The sequence below is a fragment of the Aquarana catesbeiana genome, linkage group LG10 (genome assembly GCF_042186555.1).
Source record: "Aquarana catesbeiana isolate 2022-GZ linkage group LG10, ASM4218655v1, whole genome shotgun sequence".
In the NCBI taxonomy this organism is placed as follows: Eukaryota; Metazoa; Chordata; class Amphibia; order Anura; family Ranidae; genus Aquarana; species Aquarana catesbeiana.
The window spans coordinates 240516233-240543157 of NC_133333.1; the positions used below are offsets into that span (position 1 = coordinate 240516233).

At 43.8% G+C, this 26925-nt stretch overlaps 1 long non-coding RNA gene across 2 annotated transcripts; it reads left to right on the plus strand.

Annotated features, from left to right (window-relative positions):
* Nucleotides 1-1249: 1249 nt before the first annotated feature.
* On the plus strand, nt 1250-26481 carry LOC141110167 (uncharacterized). Of its 2 annotated transcripts, XR_012236252.1 has the most exons (4): nt 1250-1682; nt 1788-2088; nt 24043-24155; nt 25700-26481. It is a non-coding gene; the product is annotated as an uncharacterized lncRNA (long non-coding RNA). The 2 variants fall into 2 exon arrangements; XR_012236253.1 differs by lacking the exons at nt 1250-1682; nt 1788-2088 and adding an exon at nt 22756-22870.
* The last annotated feature ends 444 nt before the right edge of the window (nt 26482-26925 follow it).

The following is a 26925-nucleotide window of genomic DNA, read 5'->3' on the forward strand; positions in this document are numbered from 1 at the left end:
GGAGAGGTGCGAGGGCTTCATGAAATGGCCTTGCAGGTCCGATTCAGCCCGAGGACCTTGTGCTTGACAAATGTACTCTGAGGAAGATGCACAAAGATCTGCATCCAATGTTCATATGTATTCAGGATTATCCCCAGAGATGCTCAAATCATTCACAGTGGTAATAATTAGAAGCACTGTGACCTCGTTTAAGGTAATGACATGCCACACCTTCTACACCTAGGGTGTCGGCTCTCAAGCGGTCATTCTAACCAGCCTGGAAAAAGGAAAGTAGCAGCACTGTAAATTCCAGTCTTAAATATGTCCCGATATAACTTCTACTTGCCTGCGCAAACTTCTTCCACCCCAAAATGTTGTGTATGGATAGATTACATGCAGGGAGAATAGGTGTCGGTACTCCCCTCTTCGAAGTCACTCCATGTCTCCACCCCCTACCCGCCTCCGAGCACCGTCCCTTGTTTCCACGACCCACCCGCCTCCCAATACCACCCTTTATAAAAAAAAAAAAAAAAAAAAAAAAGGATCATTTTGTGGTGCTAAGTAATTTGTATGTAATTTGTTAAAGATAAGGTAATCCAGGCACTGATCATCAGTGCCCTGATTACAGTAAAGCCCCCCAGTGCCACCAATCAGTACCCATCAGTGACACCCATCAGTACCCATCAGTGACACCCATCAGTACCCATCAGTGATGCCAGGCCCATCAATGCATTCCATCAGTGCCGCCTATCCATGCCACCTATCAGTGCCGCATGTCAGTGCCCCTAAGTGCCACCTCATCTGCGCACATCAATGAAGGAGAAAAATTACTTATTTACAAAAAAACGTTATTCTTTTCTAAATTTTCAGTCTTTTTTCTTTTTTTTGCAAAAAAAAATAAAAAAACCCAGCAGTAATTTGATACCACCAAAAGAGAGTGCTGTTTGTGTGAAGAAAATGATTAAAAAATTAATTTGGGTACACCGTTACATGAGCGCGCAATTGTCATTCAAAGCGTAACAGCGCTGAAAGGTGAAAAATGGCCTGGGCAGGAAGGGGGTGAAAGTGCCCGGTATTGAAGTGGTTAAACACCCAACATCTGAAAATCTCAGTAAACAACAAACTCGAATTGTTCTGGCAGACAATGCTCTATAAATTCATGCTAAAATTGCACAATATAATTTTCAGACATGGCAAGGCACATGGAAAATCTACTGTACTTTAAAAAACACGTGAAGACAATTTCAGAGCAAGAAAACAAGTTAATACTGGTGGGAGTCATCCTTGACTGCTCAGCAGTGAGGCATACTAGCACTTATTTAGACACATTAACCCGTAAAGAGGGGATTAATGTCACACTTATCTGCCCCCCAATCCAGCATTGGGTCCCCACTCTGGTCTTCAGTTCTTTGCTTTGCCCAAAATGCTGGTACCATGGCTAATCAGGCGGTGCCTGCCTTGACTGGCATCTGTTGGGTCTCTTCTCTCATAAGCGTTTCTCCCTGCCTGTCAATGTGAATATAAACTGAGCTGCGCAGCATACATTTAAAACACCGCTTTCTGCCATGATGGATGTGACCCCGGTGCCCATGCATTGGAGCAATGTCATCGCAACCCAGCCAGCCAAGCAGCCAAAGATTCCTAACCCAGAAGGAAGACCAGGAGAAGATGGAAGCACCCGTTACAGCTGACAGCACTGACAGGTAAGTGCCATAATGTGCTAATATGTGATGTACACTAATAGGTTATGGCATAAAGCTCCCGGGTGACATTTTTACAATTTTTTGCAAAAATATTTGTCTCCTCAGGCCCTCCATGTTGGCCTGTGTCTTCCAGTGCCACTGAACATCCACAGTCATCTAGGGATCTCTGAGCATACTGCATTTCAAGTGACTCCATAGCACCCTGTATTTCCAATGACCTCAGAGCATCCAGTTGTACTCTGACACCACAGCATCCTGCTTCACCCAGTGCCTCCATCACATCCTTTCTTACCATGTGCACCCCAGTGCCTTCATGGTCATCCAGTGACTTCAATGCGCCTCTGTGACACCGGTGTCTCCATCCCGCCTCATATACTCTCCTTTAATCTCTCAGGTGTGGCATTAGGTCGGTATGTTAAGTTGTTTATCTATTTTATGCCCGCAGACAAATTCTCTTAAAGTGGAAGTCACCTATTGGTTATGCTCTACCAATGTACAAGCTAACCTATGCAAGTAAGAATTGTCTCAAAAAGTTTGATGAGATCTGGTCTGCCTGGATAGACCCATGGGGCTCTAGTTAACCAAATTGACTATAGCAGTAGTGGAACTATTCTGCTTACTGGCTTAACTTTTCACCTCTGCAGTTTTCCTCCTCCCCTTCTTCCCCTATGTTCCCCTATGTTCCTCCTTCCCTTTAACCTGTGCATTCTCCTCCACCACTTTTCCCGTTCTCCCTTCTTGTCTTCCCAACCTTCTGCAGTTTGGTGAAAAACTGCAATGTTTTTCCATGGTCTCTCCTGTGGATCAAATCTTCTATATATTTTTTTTATTATGGGTTAATCAATGATTTCTATTAGAATGTCCTTATTTTTTTTATCTTGCTTGGAATACCTTTTCAAATGTTGCCCTCTTACCGGTAATTTTACATGTGTCTATGGCGGTCTATACTCTACTATGCTGCACTTCTTACATTTGCCTTTGTTAATTTTCAATGAAATGTTCTTACTTGTGAAAAAAAAGAAACAAACCTCCCAGAAAGTCTCTGGCTACAGACCTGTTCAGAGACAATTAGGAACACAAACAATTAGAAACAGTTCAGTCATAACACTTAAAAGGAGATGTACAGCCTGGGCTCTATTGTCTGTACTTCTCCTGTGGTTCGTTCTACACTCCTGTGTCCCATATTCAGCCGACAGCGGGCTGTCGGCTGATGTCACAGAGCCTGTCCAGACTCGAGCAAGATCACGACCATATGGATGGGATCCACCCACATGCCAGGACCAGCAACCAGCCCAGCCTCCCAGCAAGCCGCTGAGAGCCTGAGCCGGCTGTTCCCGTCCCCTCCAAAACCCAGAGCTCCAGTGAGTGCGGGAGGGGGGGGGGCACCAGCTCTGCCAGTCACCAGCTCTCTGCTTAGGGAGCTCTGAGAACCGAGCGATCAGCGGTGTTTGATCGCTCAAGTTCTCCGTGTTAGAGCATTGGATCGATTCTGCATCCACCTAGGTAAGTACCATTAAAAAAATATATACAGGTGCATCTCCTAAAATTAGAATATCGTCAAAAAGTTAATTTCAGTAATTCAATTCAAAAAGTGAAACTCATTTTATATAGATGTGTTACATACAGAGTGATATGATATATTTCAAGCATTTCTTTCTTTTAATGTTGATGATGACTACACTATATCTGAGCAATACAAAGCAAAGCCGCTATTTAATTCAAACTCACTCATCTATCCACGGCTCCATGCTTTTTTTTTTTGTTGAGAAATCACTTTGAACCCCCCTCGGCATTTCTGCCCGTGGTCATCTTGAGTAGTGACAGATGCTCCACGTAGCATTTACTTCCTGAAATCCATCTGCCCTTAACTCAGGCATGCAGGCAGGAGGGTGTGCTTAGCTGAGAAACCCCCTCCTCCTCTCCTAAAGACTCCTGGGATGTATGACATTATTTATGTAAAGAAAAATACCACGCTAATGTCCCAACAGGAATAAAAAGCAGCCAGGACCACAAAGGACAATATGTGTATACAAGCAAATGAAAAAATAAGTGCAACGCTAATCAAATGAATATAAAGGGTTCCTATATAAATAGTAATTATCCCAAAAGATTTATGTGTTAGTATTGATCTAAACAGAATATTAGTGACAAGTAATAAGTGCAAACACAAAATGCAAAATGTATTATTAGGAGAATCAGTGTGTCAATATTACATATTTAAAGACACATATAGATTAGTTGATGATGATGACATTCATATAAACTGCATAACATCACAAATTAGTGGTTAAAATAATCTATGATCTTAAAAATAGAGTGAATGTCACATGCCAACAATATATAATGTGCTGAGGGAATGTGCAGTCCAATAGAAAATAATAAGAAAAGGTTTGTGGAAAAAAAGTCCAGATTATTATTATTATTATTATACAGGATTTATATAGCGCCGACAGTTTACGCAGTGCTTTACAACATGAGGGCAGACAGTACAGTTATAATACAATTCAATACAGCAAGAAATCGGAGAGCCCTGCGCTAACGGAGAAAATAGTGCAGTTGGTAGATGGAGGCAGGACAGGCTTCTCTGAAGAGGAAAGTTTTCAGGGATCGTCTAAAGGTGGATACATTTGGAGACAGTCTGACAGATTGGGGTAGGGAATTTCAGGAGGATGGGCGAGGCTCGGGAGAAGTCCTGGAGGCTGATATGGGAGGAGGTGATGAGGGAGCTAGAGAGCAGGAGGTCTTGGGAGGAACGGAGAGGGCAATTAGGTTGGCATTTTGAGACTAGGTTAGTGATTTAGCTGGGGGCAGAGTTGTGGATGGCTTTGTAACTTATTGTTAGTATTTTGAATTTAATTCGTTGGGTGAGTGGTAATGGAGTGATTGGCAGAGAGGGGTAGCAGACACTGAGCGGTTTGTAAGGTGGATGAGTCTGGCAGCAGCATTCATGATGGACTGAAGGGGGGATAGTCTATTCAAAGGTAAGCCAATGAGGAGAGAGTTGCAGTAGTCGAGGCGAGAGATAACCAGGGAGTGAATCAGGAGCTTTGTGGTTTCATTGGTTAGAAAGGGACGTAGTTTAGAGATGTTGCGGAGGTTGAGGCGGCAAGCTTTGGAAAGTGATTGAATGTGGGGCTGAAAGGAGAGTTCAGAATCCAGGATAACACCAAGAACCCTGACATGTGGGGACGGGTGGATGGTTGTGCCATTGCTCTTGACAGACAAGTCAGGGGAAGAGGCACGTGGGGGAGGAAATATTATAAGCTCGGTTTTGGACAAGCTGAGTTTGAGGAAAAGGTGTGACATCCATACAGATATGTCTGTTAGTAAGTTAGTGATGCGTGAGGAGACTGATGGAGTGAGTTGAGGGGTGGAGAGATAGATTTGTGTGTTGTCAGCATAGAAATGATATTGAAAGCCGTGAGAGGCTGACACAGGGAAGAGGTGTAGATTGAAAATAAATGAGGTCCAAGAACAGAACCTTGGGGGACCCCGACAGAGAAGGGAAGAGGAGTGGCGGAAGTAGAATTGTAAGTGACACTGAAGGTGCGTTGGGATAGGTAGGATGAGAGCCACTGAAGAGCACAGTCACGGAGGCCAAGGGAGTAAAGTTTTTTTGAGGAGGAGGGGGTGGTCAACCTTGTCAAAGGCAGCTGAAAGATCCAGAAGTAGGAGTACAGAATAGTGTCCGTTGGTTTTTGCAGTTAGTAGGTCATTTGTGAGTTTTAAAAGAGCAGTTTCTGTAGAGTGTTGAGGGTGAAATCAAGATTGAAGGGGATCAAGAAGGTTGTTTTTAATGAGGTGGTCACTCAGTTGTAAAGGCGCTCAAGTATTTTTGAGGAAAAGGGGAGCAAGGAGATAGGGCGTAGGTTAAGATTGGTAGGGTCCAAGGACGGCTTAAGTATGGGAGTGACCAGTGCATGTTTTAGAGCATTGGGGAAGATGCCAGAGGTGAGGGAGAGATTGAAGATGTGGGTTAGAGAGTGTAGGATGGGGTCAGACGGCGACCTTAGCATTTGAGAGGGAATAGGGTCCAGTGGACAGGTGGTTAGGTGGGCGATAGAAAGGAGTTTAGCAACTTCGTCTGTAGTAGCAGATTTGAATAGGGGGAGTGTCAGTTGTACCTGTTGACATGGGGTCTTAGCTAGGGGAGATACCTGTAGAGTGGAGATTTAATCACGGATTGTATCAATCTTGTTTTTGAAGTGATTAGCAATCTCCTGGGCAGTGAGTAAGTCAGTGGGTGGAGGCGGTGGAGGACAAAGTAGAGAGTTGAAGGTAGAGAAGAGTTTACGGGGACCGGATGAGAAGGCGTTGTTAATAAGAGTTGTAAAATAGGTTTGCTTGGCAGTGTGGAGGAAAGAATAGTATTTTTGGAGGGCAGATTTGTATTGAAGTCTTTGAGAGACTTAGTCTTGTGCCACAGACGCTCAAGAGCGCGACTACGTTTTTTGAGAATTTTAGTGTCATCTGTTTGCCAGGGTAATAATAAGTGTAATAAGCCAGATAAGTGTAATAAAACAAATGGTCAAGATGATGGTCCAAGAATGATGGATAAATCCCAAAGCCACAGTAAAGGGTCACCACTGCCAAAGGTTCCACCACCACTAAGACACGGGGAGGCTTACTGGAACATGTGGACCCAGTTGGCATATACCTAGTGGGTCTAAACAGGTGTTGGTGTATAAACACCTGGTAGGATGACGTTTCCACACCGCTCTCCACAGCACCCTCCTCCAATCACAGATGATATTCAAATGTAGTTAATTTGGTAAATCCATTGAGACTCAGGACAGTCAATGCTTTTTTTTTACTATTGCCTTAGCTTGCTTGTTGAACCAAGTCTTTAGATGTATTATCCCACAGATGCATAGTGCCGGGCTCAATCATCCGCTTCACATGTTGCCAGTCAGAGAATGGAAGAGGCAGCTAGGTATATGCCAACTGGGTCCACATGTTCCGGTAAGCCTCCTTGTGTCTTAGTGGTGGTGGAACCTTCTACAGTGGTGACCCTTTACTGTGGCTTTGGGATTTAGCCATCATTCTTGGACCATCATCTTGACCATTTGTTTTATTACACTTTTCTGGACTTTTTTTCCACAACCCTTTTCTTATTTTTTTTCTATTGGACTGCACATTATATATTGTGGGCATGTGACATTCACTCTTTTTTTAAGATCATAGATATTTCTAATTTTAACCACTAATTTGTGATGTTATGCAGTTTATATGAATGCCTATCAACTAATCTATATGTGTTATTGACACACTGATTCTCCTAATAATACTTTTTGCATTTTCTGTTTGCAGTTATTACTTGTCACTAATATTCTGTTTTAGTTCAATTATTTATATAGGATCCCTTTATATTCATTTGATTAGCACTGCACTTATTTTTTTCATTTGCATGTACAGTAAAACCTTGGTTTGAGAGTAACTTGGCTTGAGAGCGTTTTGCAAGACAAGCAAAATGTTTTGATAAATTTTGACTTGATATACAAGTGATGTCTTGATCTACAAGTAGCGTCACGTCACAACTGAGTATAAAATAGATGAGAAGCCTCCAAGTGTAGCAATATGTATATATATATTACATTTAATGAAGGTACAACATTTAGCAAGTCACATGGCTGATGATTAAAACAGGCACATCTAAGTATGCAGGCATCTGGGGGAAAGCTGTCCACATAGACCGTCCTCCACACCATCATCGATGTCATCCCTTCCAGGCTGCGCTCCATGAGCGATTCAAGCCTCGCTTTCAGATCGCTCTATTGCAGGGTAGTCTTCCCGGTCACAATTGCAGACTGACAGCGGTGAGAGCCGGTGGTGCGGGGGATGGTCTATGTGAATAGCTTTACCCTGGATGCCTGCATACTTAGATGTGCCTGTTTTTCAACCATGTGAGTTTCTAAATGTTGTATCTTCATTAAATGTAACCATATTGCAACACTTCTGCCGCGTACACACGCTCGGAATTTCCGAGAACAAATGTTCGATGGGAGCTTATTGTCGGAAATTCCGACCGTGTGTAGGCTCCATCGAACATTTGCTGTCGGAATTTCGGACAACAAAAATTTGAGAGCTGGTTCTCAAATTTTCCGACAACAAAACTTGTTGTCGGAAATTCCGATTGTGTGTACACGATTCCAACGCACACAAAATTCCACGCATGCTTGGAATCAAGAGCCACACTGGCTATTGAACTTCATTTTTCTCGGCTCTTCGAACGTCTTGTATGTCACCGCGTTCTTGACGTTAGGAATTTCCGACAACATTTGTGCGCCAACATCCGTCGGAAAAAAATCCAGGATTTTGTTGTCGAAATGTCCGAGCGTGTGTACGCGGCATTAGAGGCGCCTCTCTTCTCTTTTATACTCTGTGGCTCCTTCTGGATTTTGCTTCTAATCCCCTATATGGAGGCTGCCATTTGTGGATGGACATTTTATGGTTACGCATCAGTGCCACAATTTGGGAGATTCACCCTCTCTATCTGTCCTGTTTTTTTGTCATTCTCAAAAGTGAAAGAAAATCACCAATTTTATGTTGTCTCAGAACAGGAACAGAGTGGAAATCTGCCAATAGGGCAGTGGTTCTCAACTCCTGTCCTCAGGACCCACAAACAGGCCAGGTTTTATGTATTACCTTGGGGAGATGCAGACTAGAATACTTCAATCACTGAGCAGCAAATGATATCACCTGTGATGTATTGCAGTCATCTTGCAAACCTGGCCTGTTAGTGGGTCCTGAGGACAGGAGTTGAGAACCACTGCCCTATTGGCAGATTTCCACTCTGTTCCTGTTCTGAGACAACATAAAATTGGTGATTTTCTTTCACTTTTAAGAATGACAAAAAAACAGGACAAATAGAGAGGGCGAATGTCCCAAATTGTGGCACTGACAGCAATAAAAACTGATAGGGGTTCTAATCTCTCTCCCCTCTATCCAAAACAAAATAAACGTTTTTTCCTTTAGTTCTACTTTACCAAAAGCCTTCAGCTGTAATGGGTCCAATATGTCCAAGTTAGAGTCAATAAATAGGGATTCAGCATATTGCCAGAACTTTAGGTAGTGAAATAATTCACATTGTGATTTGTTATGAAAGTCTTTTAAATGCTGGAAATACATTGCCCTATCTAATCTTTAATAAGGTTGATTTGCTTTTGCAAACCCTTTGCTGCCCACCAATGGTATAGGTCTGTCATGCCAGGTCCTGAGAGGGAACAGAGGGTAATCCACTATTCTCACATTCAAGGAATGGCTGTGATCAGAGCCATCATTGGAAGGCTCAGATCACAGACACAATGTACAGAGCCAATCAGCGCGGCTCTGTACATTGTGAATGCTGTGATGACCAAACACAGAGACACATAGAAAGTTAGTCAGGGGAGGAAGACCCACTTTTTTGTGTGCTTTACTACCATTTTAAGTTATCAACACCCCCAAACTGAGGTCTCAAAAGCAGTGTGTTTGCCTGCCCTGGATTGCACAGTACAGTAGTATTTCTAGCATTCAACAGCCTTAGCTTTAGCCTGTCTGGCTCCAAATGCACTAATGAAGAAATGTACCCTGTGTCCAGATACACAGAATAACAATTAGCTTCAAAAATAGCCGCTGACCCACAAAGTCCTCCCATAGAGCTAAGAATACAGGTTTCTCCAAGGTGAGTCTGAGAGATCCCTGAAAAGGCACCTGACAGAGACACCACAATGTTCTCAGCCTACACCCTTCCCTTGCCAAACTGGTGTTCCCAGTGCTCCTCTTTTACAGATAAGAGAAGCCCTCAGACCCTAAGAAATATAAGAAACAATTAAAGCCCAACTTTAGCTTCTATAGAAAAATGTTTTTTTTTAATTTCCTAACACCTGTTAGAGGAAAAATACATCTTTTGCTGCAATATTCACCTCTCCCTCAGTGCTGTCCCCCACAGAAACTCAGTTCAGTCCAATAGCTATTGCTGCACTTAAAAATAAAATGATGCCCAGCGTCACTCAATTTACAAGGCAGAACACAGGCAGTCATTGCTGCACCACATGTTCTCCTCTGGAGTACAGAAGATATGGCCATCAGCCCATCTGCCAGCACTGGTGGCACATACACGTCACTGCAGTCTGACGTGTGTATGCCTCTGTATTTCCCCCAGAAGACAGCACATAGAGATCCTTCAAGCTAACAGTGAGAAAAATATTACCTGTAACTAAAGCCCAAATCAAGGGACCTTGGACATATGAAATAACATTATATATATATATATATATATATATATACACACACACACACACAATATCTCACAAAAGTACACACCTCACATTTTTGTCATTGGAAATGTCACTTTCCTACAATGTAAAGTAGTGAGTGTACAGCTTGTATAACAGTGTAAATTTGCTGTCCCCTCAACATAACTCAACACACAGCCATTAATGTCTAAACCGCTGGCAACAAAACTGAGTACACCCCTAAGTGAAAATGTTCAAATTGGGCCCAATTAGCCAATTTCCCTCCCCGGTGTCATGTGACTCGTTAGTGTTACAAGGACTCAGGTGTGAATGGGAAGCAGATGTGTTAAATTTGGCGTTATCGCTCTCACTCTCTCATACTGGTCACTGGAAGTTCAACATGGCACCTCATGGCAAAGAACTCTCTGAGGATCTGAAAAAAAGAATTGTTGCTCTACATAAAGATGGCCTAGGTTATAAGAAGTTTGCTAAGACCCTGAAACTGAGCTGCAGCACGGTGGCCAAGACCATACAGCGGTTTAACAGGACAGGTTCCACTCAGAACAGGCCTCACCATGGTCGATCAAAGAAGTTGAGTGCACGTGCTCAGCGTCATATCCAGAGACTGTCTTTGAGAAATAGACGTATGAGTGCTGCCATCATTGCTGCAGAGGTTGAAGGGGTGGGGGGGGTCAGCCTATCAGTGCTCAGCCCATACGCCGCACACTGCATCAAATTGGTCTGCATGGCTGTTATCCCAGAAGGAAGCCTCTTCTAAAGATGATGCACAAGAAAGCCTGCAAACAGTTTGCTTAAGACAAGCAGACTAAGGACATGGATTACTGGAACCATGTCCTGTGGTCTGATGAGACCAAGATAAATTTATTTGGTTCAGATGGTGTGAAGCGTGTGTGGTGGCAACCAGGTGAGGAGTACAAAGACAAGTGTGTCTTGCCTACAGTCAAGCATGGTGGTGGGAGTGTCATGGTCTGGGGCTGCATGAGTGCTGCCAGAACTGGGGAGCTACAGTTCATTGAGGGAACCATGAATGCCAACATGTACTGTGACATACTGAAGCAGAGCATGATCTCCTCCCTTCGGAGACTGGGCCACAGGGCAGTATTCCAACATAACGACCCCAAACACACCTCCAGGACAACCACTGCCTTGCTAAAGAAGCTGAGGGTAAAGGTGATGGACTGGTCAAGCATGTCTCCAGACCTAAACCCTATTGAGCATCTGTGGGGCATCCTCAAACGGAATGCGGAGGAGCGCAAGGTCTCTAACATCCACCAGCTCCGTGATGTCGTCATGGAGGAGGGGAAGAGGACTTCTGTGGCAACCTGTGAAGCTCTGGTGAACTCCATGCCCAAGAGGATTAAGGCAGTTCTGGAAAATAATGGTGGCCACACAAAATATTGACACTTTGGGCTGATCGGCTCTCCTCTCCTCACACTCTGTCAGTGTGAGGCGAGGAGAGCAGATTACCAGCACATGCGCTTCACACAGATCGGGGTTGCGCCATGTCCTAGCAACATGGCACGGCCGCGATCGCCACGGCCGGGCCATGGGACACTGTCATATTACGTCGTCTCAGAACGAGAGCTGCACCGCCCCGCCGTCATTTGACGGTGGATGGGCAGCAAGCAGTTAAAAAAGCTGAAGTTAGAAGCCGATTGGCTACCATGCAGAGCTGCACTAGATTTTGCACTCTCCAGTTTTAGTAAATCTCCCCCACTGTGTTCTTTATGTGGTCAAAATTCCAAAGTGCTTGAGCTGAAGAACTGAAAATGAGTGTGTATACACTGAAATATGAGCTTATGCTTCAAAAGCAACAAATGCTTTTCCATAAGTGTTGAGTGCGCACCTTTTACCTACAACTTTGACTTCCTCTTGGTAACTCCATGGGATTAACCCCTTCCCATCTGCAATCTGTTAACAGACAGTCAGACCTGATTGGATCTCTCATGTGAAAGGGGCCTTAAGCCTCGTACACACTACTAGTTTTTTTTTTTTTTTCGTTCAACCCAGCAGGGCTGAATGGAAAAAAACTGATAGCTTAGGAGGAGCCGCTGTACTAACTATGCAATGTTAGTACAGCAATCTCCCCTGCTGTGCTATTGTGTTCTGATAGTGGGACTGCATACCATGTGTACTAGGCTTTAGAGGTAACTTATTTGATTTGTGTTTTAAAAAAAAAAAAAAAAAAAAAATAACACATTCTAGCGACAGCTGTCAAGAGGGGAATTCCCCGCACTTTGGGAGAGTTCGTCTAACAGCCTGTTGTGTTTCTGGGATAGGAAATGGAGATAATTTCCCTCAGTAGTATATAGCAAAAAAATCACCCGGTGGGGGTCTCAACCCTTCCCTACTCTAATCAAAAATGTAAAAAAAAAAAAACCCCGAAATTGTTAAACACTACTTTATTATAAATCACGAGTACGTGTTGCTTTTATTAGCTGAAAAGGTGAAAAGGTGACTTCAACATGATTTCCTGACTGCTAAGAATAAAGGCAGAAGCTGTTGGCCATTTGCTCCAGGGCCACAAGGAGCCCAACTAAAAGCTTTCAAGTATTGGAAGAGACATCCTAAGGCAGTTAAATAACCCTTTGCTTTGCTCACTTGTAAAGCAATAGCATAAAACTCAGTGCTTCAAGGAGGACAAACAGTCAAAATAAACACTCTACAAACTCCCCAACCCTCAAAAGATTGCAATTGAATTTTCCCACCATGGTTATACAACGTTGGCCAGATGGCAGCTATCCTGGCAGAATGTTTTTTTTTGTTGCTGGAGGAAACCCGAGCAATACGAGAAACCACAAACACCTGAGCAACTGCTGTCCTAAGCCTTCTTCCGTCTTAATGAAGCCCTATTGGTGAACCTCAGATTGAGTCTAAAATCCCAGCTATCACAGAAGAAAAGACTGCACCAAAAACAACGCCAAATATATAATTTTCTGTAGAAAATTAGGAAATTTTACTTCTAAATTTTTGTATCTTTTTGAGAACTATCCTCTTGATCCAACACACTGCTATTAGTATTGGATTCCTGGTTTTCCTCCAAGAATTTTGGTCACAGAACACAATAGTGATGTTGGAGCTGGTAGAAAGAACCACAGTATTCGTCAGAAGATGAGAAACCTGTGGAATGGTGTCTAAACGAAAAGGATTTTCTTGGCACTGTAGCTCTAGAAGAGAGTAAAGATAGGCGACATGGGCAGCAGGACAGGTAAATATACAGTGCATTCATAAAGTATTCACACCCCCTCCACTTTTTCAATTATTTTACATTGCAGCACAATACTACAGTTGTTTAAAGGATAAGTCCACCCTAACACTAAAGTCTCTACGTCTACAGACATGCACGATCTAACACATACCTTTTTTGAAGTCGATCAAACCCGATCCCACACCGAGTTGTCAGCGGTGGCTTGGCTGTGGAGGTGGACACAGCCAACAACGGAAGCCCCATAGTAACTCTATGGGTGACGTCACTCCCCATTCATTTTACAGCCGTTGTCGTCTGTGTCCTCTGCAGAGCTTCCGCCGCTGGAGACCAGATCGAATCGGCTTCTAAAAAGGTATGTATACTGATTTCTTCTTTACAGGGTTAGATAGGTTAGTGTTAGATTGTGGATATCTGCAGATGTAGAGATTTTAGTGTGATGCCCTGTACACACGGTCGGACATTGATCGGACATTCCGACAACAAAATCCTAGGATTTTTTCCAACGGATGTTGGCTCAAACTTGTCTTGCATACACACGGTCACACAAAGTCGTCGGAAAATCCGATCATTCTGAACGCGGTGACGTAAAACACGTACGTCGGGACTATAAACGGGGCAGTAGCCAATAGCTTTCGTCTCTTAATTTATTCTGAGCATGCGTGGCACTTTGTGCGTCGGATTTGTGTACACACGATCGGAATTTCCGACAACGGATTTTGTTGTCGGAAAATTTTATAGCAAGCTCTCAAACTGTATGTTGGAAATTCCTATGGAAAATGTGTGATGGAGCCTACACACGGTCGGAATTTCCGACAACAAGGTCCTATCACACATTTTCCGTCGGAAAATCCTATCGTGTGTACAGGGCATTGGGGTAAACTCATCCTTTAAATTCATTTTTTCTCATTAATCTACAATCAGTACCCTATAATGACAAAATGAAAACAGAATTTTAGAAATGGCTAAACATATTAAAAGGAAAAAACTGAAATATCACATTGGGATAAGTATTCAGACCCTTTGCAACAACACTTGAAATTTAGCTCAATTGCCCCCATTTCCACACCTTGATTGAAGTAAAATAAATTGATTGGACATGATTTGGAAAGGCACACAGTTCTCTCTATAAAAGGCCACACTGCTGACAATGCATACTGTATCAGAGCAAAAGCCCTAAGGGCAAAGAAACTGCCTGCAGAGCTCAGAGACAGGATTATTACAAGGTACAGATCTAGGGAAGGCTACAAAAAATTGCTGCACTGAAGGTTCCCATAAGCACAAGTGGCCTCTACAATTGTCAAATGGAAGAAGTTTGGCACAAAGCAATAATCTCCTGCGCTCCGGTATTTTGCTATACACGGGTGGTGTGATCCACTCTTTAGTTTAAGGCAAAGTCTAGAACCTTGCAGCCCTCCTCAGAACAAATGGGTATTCATCAAACTAAAAAGTAAAGAAAGAGGGTGCACCGACCTAGCGCATTACCGATTTAAAAGTTTCATTAAAAATATATATAAAAGCAATGATACTACTTTTTATATGCTCGTTTGTGAGTAGTACCATTGCTTTTATATATATTTTTAATAAAACTTTTATATCGGTAATGCACTAGGTCGGTGCGCCCTCCTTTTCTTTTTTCTTTTTAGAAGTTTGGCACAACCAGGGCTCTAATAGCTGGCCGCCCGGCCAAACTGAGCAATCAGAGGATAAGGGCCCTTGTAAGAGAGGTGACCAAGACCCTTATGGTCCCTCTGACTGAGCTCCAGAGATCCTGTGTAGAGATGGACAACTATCACTGCAACCCTCCACCGATCTGGGCTTTATGGCAGAGTGGTTAGACGGAAGCCTCTCCTCAGTGCAAAACACATGAGAACCCGCTTGGAGTTTGAAAAAAAGCACCTGAAGGACTCCGACTGTGATTCTCTGGTCTGATGAAACCAACATTGAGCTGTTTGGCCTCAATTCTAAACGTTATGTGGGGAAACAAAACAGGCACTGCTCGTCAACTGCGCAATACCATCCCAACAGTGAAGCATGGTGGTGGCAGCATCATGCTGTGGGAATGTTTTTCAGCAGCAAAGACTTGGAGACTGGTCAGGGTTGAGGCAAAGCGGAATGGAGCAAAGTACAGAGATATCCCCAATGAAAACCTGTTCCACAGCTCTCAGGACCTCAGACTGGGCTGAAGGTTCACCTTCCAACATAACAATCATCCTAAGCACACAGCCAAGACAACACAGGTGTGGCTTAGGGACAACTCTGTGAATGTCCTATGAGTGCCCAGCCAGAGCCCTGACTTGAACCCTATTGAACATTTCTGGAGACCTGAAAATTGCTGTCCACCAATGGTCCTCATCCAACCTGACTGAGCTTGAGAGAATTTGCAATGGCAGAAAATCCCCCAATCCAGGCGTGCAAAGCCTGCCCTTTCATACCGAAAAAGATTCAAGGCTCTAATTGCTGTCAAAGACTCTTCAACAAAGTACTGAATAAAGGGTCTGAATACTTAAGTATAGGTGAAACTTCATTTTGTTCTTTTTAACCTCCCTGGCGGTATGATTATTTCGGATTTTAGGTGCTGAAAGCGGTACAATTATTTTGCATGGAAATTTGGCGTTTTATATTGTAGGTCTGTAAATCTTAACAATAACACACTTAAATCTGTCCAAACCAGAGTCTAGTAGATATCCCGGGTATGATAAAGTTTGAAACACAAAAACATAAATTATAATATAATAAATAAAAATAAATAATAAAAAAAATAAAAAAAAATAGTAATAAAATAAATTTCCCCACAATTCACTATCGCTCAATTCTGCAAGTGTTCTAATTTACTATCGCTGTTTTCTAGCTGGTCTAAAGCCACTTTTGACATAAAGGGACACTTTTTGGTTGCTATGGACAATCTCCAGTTTCCAGGCAGAAAGAACAGTGTATATCATGTAAAACTGCATGCAGGGCATAGGACAAAGCACTGGGGACAAAAGGGATGTGAAATCATTTCATACAGTACTGTAATCTGTAAGATTACAGTACTGTATGTGTTATGATTTTTACTTTTTTTAATTTGCCGCCAGGCTCCGCCCCCGTGCGTCGCGCCGCTCGCAGGGAACGGAGCCTGGCACGGAGAGGCTTCGGAGGAGGACGGAGCCCTCGGACACTGCGGGTGACATCGCAGGATCCCGGGGACAAGGTAAGTAACGCCGCCCCAGGATCCTGCAATGCGATCCCGAGTGTGGCTCGGGGTTACCGCTAATGGGACTGAATTTTAACCCCGAGCCACACTCGGGAATACCGCCAGGGAGGTTAATAAATTCACAGACATTTCTAAAATTCTGTTTTTACTTATGGGGTACTGAGTGTAGGTTAATGAGAAAACAATGAATAAAAATAACTGCAGTATCAGGCTGCAACATAACAAAATTGAAAAAACCGAAGGGGGCCTGAATACGTTATGAATGCACTGTAAATATCTTTTACAGGGGAATCTTTTCTGCTCTTTTCATATATGGCAATGTTGATTATTGCATATGTAATATTGTTGATTTATTGAACCCTTTTAGTGCCAGAATTTCCTTACACAGACAGTAAGGGGATTCAAGGATGCTTCTCATAAGAGGAGGCAAGTCTGCAGCAATGGGGACAAGTTCAGTGTTCGGGATTAGTGTAGGGTTAGGTAAGTGTTGAGGTTATATATTAGGCTTAACTGTTATGCCACATACACACGATCGGACTTTCCGACGGGAAATGTTGGATGTGAGCTTGTTGGCTGAAAGTCCAACCGTGTGTATGCTCTATCGAATATTTGTTGTCGGACTTTCCTTCAACAAACGTTGAAGGAACATAGCAGGTTCTCAAATTTTCCGCCAACAAAACCTTGTTGTCGGACTTTCCGATCGTGTGTACACAAGTCCGTCGCACAAAAGTCCACACATGCTCGGAATCACGTACGAGCCGGAAGCGCTGGGTCTTGTAAAACTAGCGTTCGTAATGGAGATATCACATGACATATAGAACTTCCTTTTTCTCGGCTCGCTATACGTCTTGTACGTCACTACATTCGTTATTGTTGGCCAACATTTGTGTGACCGTGTGTATGCAAGACAAGTTGGAGCCAACAACCTTCACAGTTTTGTTGTCGGAAAGTCTGATCGTGTGTACGGGGCATTACAGTTATGGGTAGGGCTGTGTTTGAAGGGGTTAAGAACTTAATGGAATGTTGAGAGTTCAGGGATCACTGTGCTTGTATGTGTGCTAATGGTTAAAGTATGACTAAAGGGAAACTTTTTTTTTTAGTTTTGGATAGTGGAGTGGGACTGCACCTATTAGGTTTATATTGCTGTCTGTGCCCTTGTTAGGGACATTCACCCTTTCTTTTTGTCCTGTTTATCATTAGGGATGACCTGAACAACCCCCCCCCCCCTCCTCCAGTTAGGTTCGCAGCAGAACATGCGAACAGGCAAAAAATTTGTTCGCACACCGTTAAAGTCTATGGGACACGAACATGAATAATCAAAAGTGCCAATTTTAAAGGCTTATATGCATGGTATTGTCATAAAAAGTGTTTGGGGACCCGGGTCCTGCCCCGGGGACATGTATCAATGCAAAAAAAAAGTTTTAAAAACGGCTGTTTTTTCGGGAGTGGTGATTTTAATAATGCTTAAAGTGAAACAATAAAAGTGAAATATTCCTTTAAATTTCATACCTGGGGGGTGTCTATAGTATGCCTGTAAAGTGGCACGTGTTTCCCGTGTTTAGAACAGTCCCAGAGCAAAATAACATTTCTAAAGGAAAAAAGTTAAGGAGAACCCCGAAACAAAGTTAAAAAAAAAAAAAAAAGGTGTGGGGGTCCCCCTCAAAATCCATACCAGACCCTTCAGGTCTGGTATGAATTTTAAGGGAAACCCCGCGCCAAAATTATATAAAAAAAAAAAAAAGGCGTGTGGGTCCCCCCAAAATTCCATACCAGACCCTTATCTGAGCATGCAACCTGGCAGGCCACAGGAAAAGAGGGGGGACGAGAGAGTGCCCCCCCTTCCTGAACCGTACCAGGCCACATGCCCTCAACATGGGGAGGGTGCTTTGGGGTACCCCTCAAAACACCTTGTCCCGATGTTGATGGGGACAAGGGCCTCATACCCACAACCCTTGCCCGGTGGTTGTGGGGGTCTGCGGGTGGGAGGCTTATCGGAATCTGGAAGCCCCCTTTAACAAGGGGACCCCCAGATCCTGCGGGGATGAGGACATACTCCCCATGTTGAGCATGTGCATGTGGCCTGGTATGGTTCGGTTAGGCAGGTTAATTTGGTTGGTCGCAGGCTGGTTGGTAAGTTGAGCTTGGACATTCTTTGGTTTTATTTTACATGCATTTGCCCTTCCAGTGCTCCTTGCTGTGAAGAGCAGTTATAGGTGGGGGCAGTGACCTTTTTTTGTATTGTTGTCATATTGGTCAGGCAACGCACTGACACCTTTGCTGCCATTGTGCAATGTGCTGGGTGGTCAGTGTGCTCCTGCGCCTTTAAGGAGGGTTGGGTTCCCTCCAGTCATCTGCTCTATATCTATCCATATGTGGAAACTCTTCAAAGTTAAAATTAGGGTCTGCAGGATACAGGGTGCCTTGCCGTGGCCTGCAGCTTATGCATGTATTTGCAAATGTGTGCAACTAAACCCCTGTTTTTAACGCAAACTGTTAGGCAGGTTAATTCAGTTGGTCGCAGGCTGGTTGGTAAGTTGAGCTTGGAAATTCTTTGGTTTTTTCAGGAGGGGGGGAACTCTCTCGTCCCCCTCTCTTTTCCTGCGGCCTGCCAGGTTGCGTGCTTGGATAAGGGTCTGGTATGGATTTTGAGGGGGACCTCCACGCCATTTTTTTTTAAATTTTGGCGCAGGGTTCCCCTTAATATTCATACCAGACCTGAAGGGCCTGGTATGGAATTTGGGGGGACCCCCACACATTTTTTTTTACATTTTGGTTTGGGGTTCCCCTCAATATTCATACCAGATCCAAAGGGCCTGGTAATGGACTGTGGGGGAATCCCGTGCTGTTTTTTTCAATGACTTCTATGTGTATTGCAGAGACCCGACAATTCATAATAGTACTTTTAAATTACTTTTTTTTTTCCTTTAGAAATGTCATTTTGCTCTCGGACTGTTGTAAACACGGGAAACATGCGCCACTTTATAGGCATACTATAGACACCCCCCAGGTACGAAATTTAAAGGAATATTTCACTTTTTTGTTTCACTTTAAGCATTATTACTGGAGGGGGGTGGTGGTGGTGGCAGTGCCGTCCTCTGCCACCACCACCTCTGCGGCTCTGCCTCTTACTGACCCCATCCCCCCACCACCACCACTGATCTTATCCCTATCGACCCACCCCCCCATCATCACCTCTGTTGTAAAGGTCTTTGGGGGGTAGGGATGAGATCTGCGGTGGTGGTGGGGGGGTGGGATCAGTAAGAGGCAAAGCCGCAGAGGTGGTGGAGGTTGGGATCGATCGATTGCAGTGCAAAATGGTGACTTACCGCCAATCAATCGAGCGATCGATTCCCTCAGAAATTATCCTTCACCGTGCCTCCTCCAGGAAATTGAAATGCCTTGCTTCACATGGGTAAACCGTCACCGTAGGTACTCCACGCACTGCGCAGTCGCAGAGGGAGAGCTCCTCCCCCGCCTTCACTGAATTGGTCTGCTGAGTTTTTGTCAGTGTCTGCCCCGCCTCCCTTACAGTCTTCCCTGTCTCTGGATAGGCGGGGGCGGGGCCCACAGTCAGTGTCTCTGCACTGCGCTGCCTTCTCTTTCGTCTCTCCCCTCAGGTGTAGCGCTCGAAAGCCCCCCTCCCCGCGGCATGGACCCCGACAGTCAGACACGGACACAATGATAAATGGACACACACCCCGGACAGTCAGGTGGGCCCCTCACGTGGCAGGCGGTCAGTGGGCCCCCTGAAGTAGTGGAGACCTACAGGGCCCAGTCAAACTTGCGACTGTTGCGACCCTGATAATTCCGCCACGGTGTTTAAAATAGAAATGAAAAGCAAAACATTTGTGTTATGAATACCTTTTTTTATAAGGTAGCTGGGGGAGGATAAGCAGCAGCAGATTGATCTTCCCAGTGCATGGCTGTGCAGGGGGTGTCAGGACAAGTTTGATCATTAGAGGAGAGCTTGTTGAGCTCCCAGCACAGCCAGAGAACTGACCATCATGTGTTCTTCTTAGTGTGGTCAGTTTTTAATAGGAAAGCAGGGGGACTGGCAGGAACACCAGGAATTTCACACAGAGGAAGGAATACAAAGAGAACAGGATACTTTCTTATACAATTACATGGTACAGCAGACACATATCAGGAATATGGAATGTTGGGTTTGCATATTCTTGAGAGCACAACCATCACTGATTGAGTGTTTGCACACACTGTGACGAGTATTGGTTACAGCGCCGGGATTGTGTGATCAGTGTCCAACAGGAAAACAAAATTGCAGTGGGATTTTTGATATCACAGTGTGAAAGGAGGCATCTTTGGGATTGGATTTAAGACACTTGGGACTTTTATGGACATTTATACACGTATGTTTTATATTATGTGTTTTGTTTTGTTTTCACACTGAGTGTTTTTTTTGAACAGGTAATTTCATGCCAATTTCTTCAGATTTGCTTATGGGCAGCAGCACAGTTTTATTCAGTTTACCTAGAACATTTTACCTTCCTTCCCATGAGAACAATTAAAGCGTTTGTTACCTCAGCACTTCATATTCCTGATATGTGTCTGCTGTACCATGTACTTGTATGAGAAAGTGTCCTGTTCTCTTTGTATTGCTGCCTTTATGTGAAATCCCTGGTGTTTCCTGCCAGTTCCTCTGCTTTCTTATTAAAAACTGACCACACTAAGCAGGAGAGCACAGTGTGGTCAGTTCTCTAGCTATGCTGGGACCTTCTTGTGCACAACCATTCACTGGGAAGCTCAGTGTACTGTTGCTTCTCCTCCCCCCAGCTCTTATGCAGCTTATAAAAAAAGAGAAAAAAATGTTTTGCCTTTCACGTCAATAGACGTCCTCCCCTTTTACAGCGCACGCTGTAATCACAGAGTCAATAAGACTCAGGTGATCACAGATCGGAGTAAGGGGTCGATCCCGGCCCTTTACCACGTGATCAGCTGTCAGCCAACGACAGCTGATCATGTGATGTAAATAGAAGATCGGTAATCGTTTTTGTTTTTCTTCTCACGCTAAGAGCGTGAGGTGAAAAAAAAGGCGATCACCGGCTTCTGTTGAAGGGACATTGGTCCGGAAGAGGAAGAGGCTCAGTCTCCTCCTCTGTACCCAACAAGTACCGCCTGCCAGTGCCACCTACCAGTGTCCACAGTGCCACAAATCAGTGCTCACAGTGCAACGAATCAGTGCCCAACAGTACATACCAGTGCCAGCAATCAGCGCCACCTATCAATGCAAACGAGTGTCTCCTATCAATGCCCACCAGTGGTGCCAATCAGTGCCTCATCAGTGCTGCCTATCAGTGTCACCTACCAGTGCCGATCAGTGCCCATCATTGCCACCCATCAGTGCCCATCACTGCCATTCATCAGTGCCACCTATTAGTGCCATCCATCAGTGCTGTCCATCAGTGCCACCTATCAGTGCCCACCAGTGCCACCTCATCAGTGCCGGCTATTAGTGCCCTATCAGTGCCCCCTTATCAGTGCCGCCTATCAGTGCACATCAATGAAGGAGAAAAATTACCTGTTTGCAAAATGTATTAAAATATAAAACGGTTTTGTATTTTTTTTTGGTCTTTATTAATTTAACAAAAAATAAAAAACCCAGGAGGTGATCAAATACCACCATAAGAAAGCTCTATTTGTGTGAAGAAAACGAAAAAAAACTTTCATTTGGGTACATTGTTGTACGACCGCGCAATTGTCGTTCAAAGAGTGACAGCGCTAAAAGCTGAAAATTGGTCTGGTTTAGGTGACCGGTAAGCAAGTGGTTACACTGAATGGGTTGTTTTACAAAGCAATCGTTTCCAATCACTTTAAATAAGCCTAAATAGTGGCATCTCAGAGATCAATAAACATACAAGAAATATGGGAGGGAAAGACAGCTGGGTTATAATTAGATTTACAAATCTATCATTAGTGAGTTCATTTAAAATGCTCTCATTGTGTTCACAGACAGCGGAAATGACGGATAGTTGTTGGCACTGCACCCCCAGCATAACTCTACTGTCATAAGATCTTTTGGGTTGGTAGCGCCTGTAATGTGTTCAGGTGGCGCCCCCTTGTGTTGGGAGACAACTTTATATTATATCTAATACCCGTCTGTTCCCCAAAAATCTGAACTTATAAGGTTCAGCAACTACAACTTGCTTCACTAGAATAATGCTGTAAAATGAGAAAGTTTTATAATAACTATACGTAAATAAAGCAACCCTGTTACCTTGCTGAAAATGTTGATTGCTGACCAGCCTGTAAAAGTATAAGCTGAATACTTAGCTCTGCGGCATGAAATTCATAAAAAGATGGTAAAGGGCCAAATCTCCTTTTCCTTCTACTGCTGAGTCTATCAAACCCTTCTGGGTGTGACAGATAGCACGCACCCCCCGCCGCTGTGCGCTGCGATTCCTCCAACTGTTACCTGTAGGGACAAGTGGGAAAGAACCACAGCGACTCGCTGGCACACCCTAAAGTGTTGAATAGCAGCAGTGCCAAAATCTCTGGAAGGAATGGAAGATTTGACTTGTCATCTGCCAGACAGGTATGTTTTAAAGCTCTTTTGGCCATACTTCTCCTTTGGGTCACAGGAATGCACTTTAGTGTTGTGATCCACCCAGATGCCTGGACCGACAGCTGGCTCAGCCTTTCAGAGAGCCACTGGGAGACTGAGCCAGCCACTCCTACTTGCTCCACAGCCCGGCGCTACAGTGAGCAATGGAGGGGCAGAGCAGAGAGCCGGAGACTGACAGCCACCAGGTCTCCGCTCACTGAAGACCCAGAACTGAGTGATCAGCGGTGTTTGATCACTCAGTTCTTGGTCTTAGCGGCTTGGGGGACAGATGTAGCATCCACCTAGGTGAGTACGGATGTTGTTTTTTTTCAATTCGCCTACTTCTCTTTTAAAGCCCAGCACTGTATGCAAGAAAAACAAAATACCCGTGCAATTGGCCCCCTACACTGAAATGGTAAAGTCCTGGGGTAGACTAATAAGTTATAAAACAAACCTTATTCCTCACTCCGGCATGCTCTCTTCATCTATGCCAGTGGTCTCCAAACTGCAGCCCTTTGCTAGCCTTTATCTGGCTCTCAGGGTACTATTCTCCCCACTGACACCAACAATGAAGCACCATTCCTTCCACTGACCCCAACATTGGGGAACCGTTCTTCTCACTGACAATGGGGCATGATTCCTCCCACTGATATAAACACTTAGGAACTGGTCCTCCAACTAATACCAATGATGGGGCACTATTCCTCCAACTAATACCAACGATGAGGCACTATTCCTCCAATACCAATGATGGGGCACTATTCCTCCAACTAATACCAATGATGGGGCACTATTCCTCCAACTAATACCAATGATGAGGCTCTATTCCTCCAATACCAATGATGGGGCACTATTCCTCCAACTAATACCAATGATGGGGCACTATTCCTCCAACTAATACCAATGATGGGGCACTATTGCTCCAACTAATACCAATGATGGGGCACTATTCCTCCCACTAATACCAATGATGGGGCACTATTCCTCCAACGAATACCAATGATGGGCCTTATTTATATTCCTCCTTCTAGTGACTACAAATGCTATGTCATATTTTTACTCCCACTGGCCACTCTGGCCTACCTAAAGTTTGAAGGACAGTAAACCAGCCCTTTGTTCAGAAAGTTTGGAGACCCCTGATCTATGCAACTCATCTCCTGCAGCCTCCTGTCCAAGATGCTCCAGTCTGAGGTACTGCAATGTACACAATGACACCAAGGGACCACCCACAGCCCGAAGCGTCAGGGAGAAGAGGAGAGCACCCGAGCCTCCAGAGGTGAGGAATCCATTAATACCACCTTTTCCTCTACCCCCCTAGATTTCATGAATATTTAATTCCTGTGGTGCAGGAGGTGGGGGCACTGCAAGGGATTTTATTCAATGCTGGATTTTGACTTTAAGCGTATGCATATCATACTGACCAGCTTGCTTATAGCTTGTGTAAAAAGGTAAAAGGGTTTATCATCTTTTTTTTTTTTTTTTGCATTGTGGGATAGGCTTAAATTAAGAATATCAGGGTCTGACACCCTAACAAACATTTGGGTGTTGCCGCCCCTCAGCTACTTTATCATAGTCAATAATATCAATAGTAAAAGATCTTGATTTTTCAAATTTTTCAGATCTTCAGCTATGGCATGCTAAAAAAAAAAGTTTTGGACACACACAGGAACAAAAACGTGAAGGATTACACGAGTGGCTGTCAGCATAGAGATGGGTTTCAATATATTTACTTTCACAAAATGGGTTGAAGTTTTTCTGCAATTATAATGCAGTTGGGCTGACATATCTGACATATAAACAGTGGTTCATGGAGTAGTGCTATGAGGCAGCTTAGAAATAGTTGTGTCAAACAGAAAATAACTAACTTTTGCCACCATAAAATACAAATGCAGGGATAACAGGTAACCGTATACAACCAGCTTTATTTACAGTATGGTGATGCTGCCACCTAGTGGTGAGTTAACAAATTCACAGCAGTGAATATTTTATCAGTGTTATATACCAGCACAATGCATTTGTGGATTGCACAGTATATTTATTTATAGTTTATATTTACAGTTTATATTTACGGACTGACAGACATTTTATTACGTTCAGATTTTTTAATGGAACCTATCATGATGGAAACCTGGGTGCTACCATTGCTAAGGCTCGGGGTGAACCAGAGTTAACCGTTCCTGGCCGGACAGACACTGTGTTCTGCATGTGCTGGGTGAGAGCTCAGGCAGTTGGCAAGCCAAAATTGTTGGCTTCAATTGATCTCTGACCCCTGACACTTCAGTCAGGGCCGGAGCTACCACTAGGCAAACTAGGCATCCGCCTAGGGCGGCCGGTCACTGGTGTTACTCTCTTCTCTCTGCAGCAAGCAACTAGGTATCAGCAGGCAGCCGCCGCTCCATTCGCACATAGTATCATAGGCGCAGCGGCGGTGGAGGACTGTGTCTGTGTCCAGACTCCCGAATGAATGGAAGCAAACATTCATTGATGGGCACTGGTAGGTTGCATTTGATGGGCGCTGGTTCAGCTGCATTGATGGGCGCCTGTTCAGCTGCCATTGATGGGCGCTGGTGAGGCTGCATTTGATGGGCACTTCATTAAAAAGGTGGGATATACATGGGCTGGGGAAAGGGGGTGGAGCCGGGGGGCAAAATGAGGTTTCACCTAGGGTGTCAAAAATCCATGCACCAGTCCTGACTCCAACTAAAGTGTCAGACTCAGAGAAGGTTGGATAAAGTAAATAAGGGTATGGTGACTAGATCCTCAGGTCATAATGGTACTTCATAATTATAATACATGTTTATGTATCCTTTTTTTCTTTAGATCAATCTTTGATACAGTAATAGACTGGTGTCTCCTGAAGAAGTGGATTCATTCCATGAAACGCATCGGCCCATAATGACCAGCACATATCCACATCACTATTACAAAATATTGCGGTGAAACCGATGAATGAGATTGCATCATGGATCTATTTTATGAAATTGTACGGCATATTAGCAAGCTTTTATATTTAACTACAATCAAGAAATTATACCTTATAACAATTGTGCCTCAAAAATCCCATCCTTTACAATACGATACAAGGATATTTAAATAAGGCTATGATCGACACTGGGGTTGGACTTTAAATGATGATATAACACAATCCTGTTTATTTTTTTTATCTAGATTTCCTAATAGAAGCCTTAAAAAGTTAAAAAAAAAAAAAAAAAAAAAAAAAAAAAAAAGTCTGTTAACCCTTTCATGTCCAAGCAAAATTTAGTAGCCAGTGTGCATTGGTTAACCTCACAATAACGATTTTGCCTGCCAAAATAATTGCTAATAAGAATTAGAATGGTAATGATATGAACTGTACTGATCAAAAATGTAAACATCCTAGAATCAGTGCATAATACCTCAGATGGATATGATACCAATCAAACATATATTAGCAGATTGCTTAGTGAATAAAGTGTCCCTTAATTGCACATAATCCTGATGCAATGTCCATCAAATAATGAATATCGTAATGTGTTCTTCCACATATATGTCAAAAAAAAATCATAAAGGTGATAATATTTGCTGTTTAATCCAAACACCCAGGACTGTGCTTCAACCACCAGGGGAATGAGATAGGTACTCTTACCAAAGGTGGACACACACGCCAGCGGCGGTGGGTCAAACAGGCATGTAGTGGAATCCAAGACCATGACCTCCAATGTTGGCAGACTGCAGGCAGACGATCTCAGCCGAGGAGTGAGCAGACAGAGCCGCAAGGCAACCACAATTCCTGGTCTTATGTGGTGTTTGTAGGGGGTTTATCTCCAGCAGTAAAACAAGATGATCATAGAAGTCCTATAGGACGAAACGCGTCGGATCTCTGTCTGCTGAGCCACGCACATCGCGCTAATTTTCATCAATCTACCCGTGATCACTTTATACCTTGCATACAGCCTTAACATGAGGTTTGTATTGTTTATTTAATAAATCCATACAATATTTTATGACCTGCACCATGTGAAAGCCTTAATTTTGTTTTCTATGATCATCTTGATTTACTGCTGGAG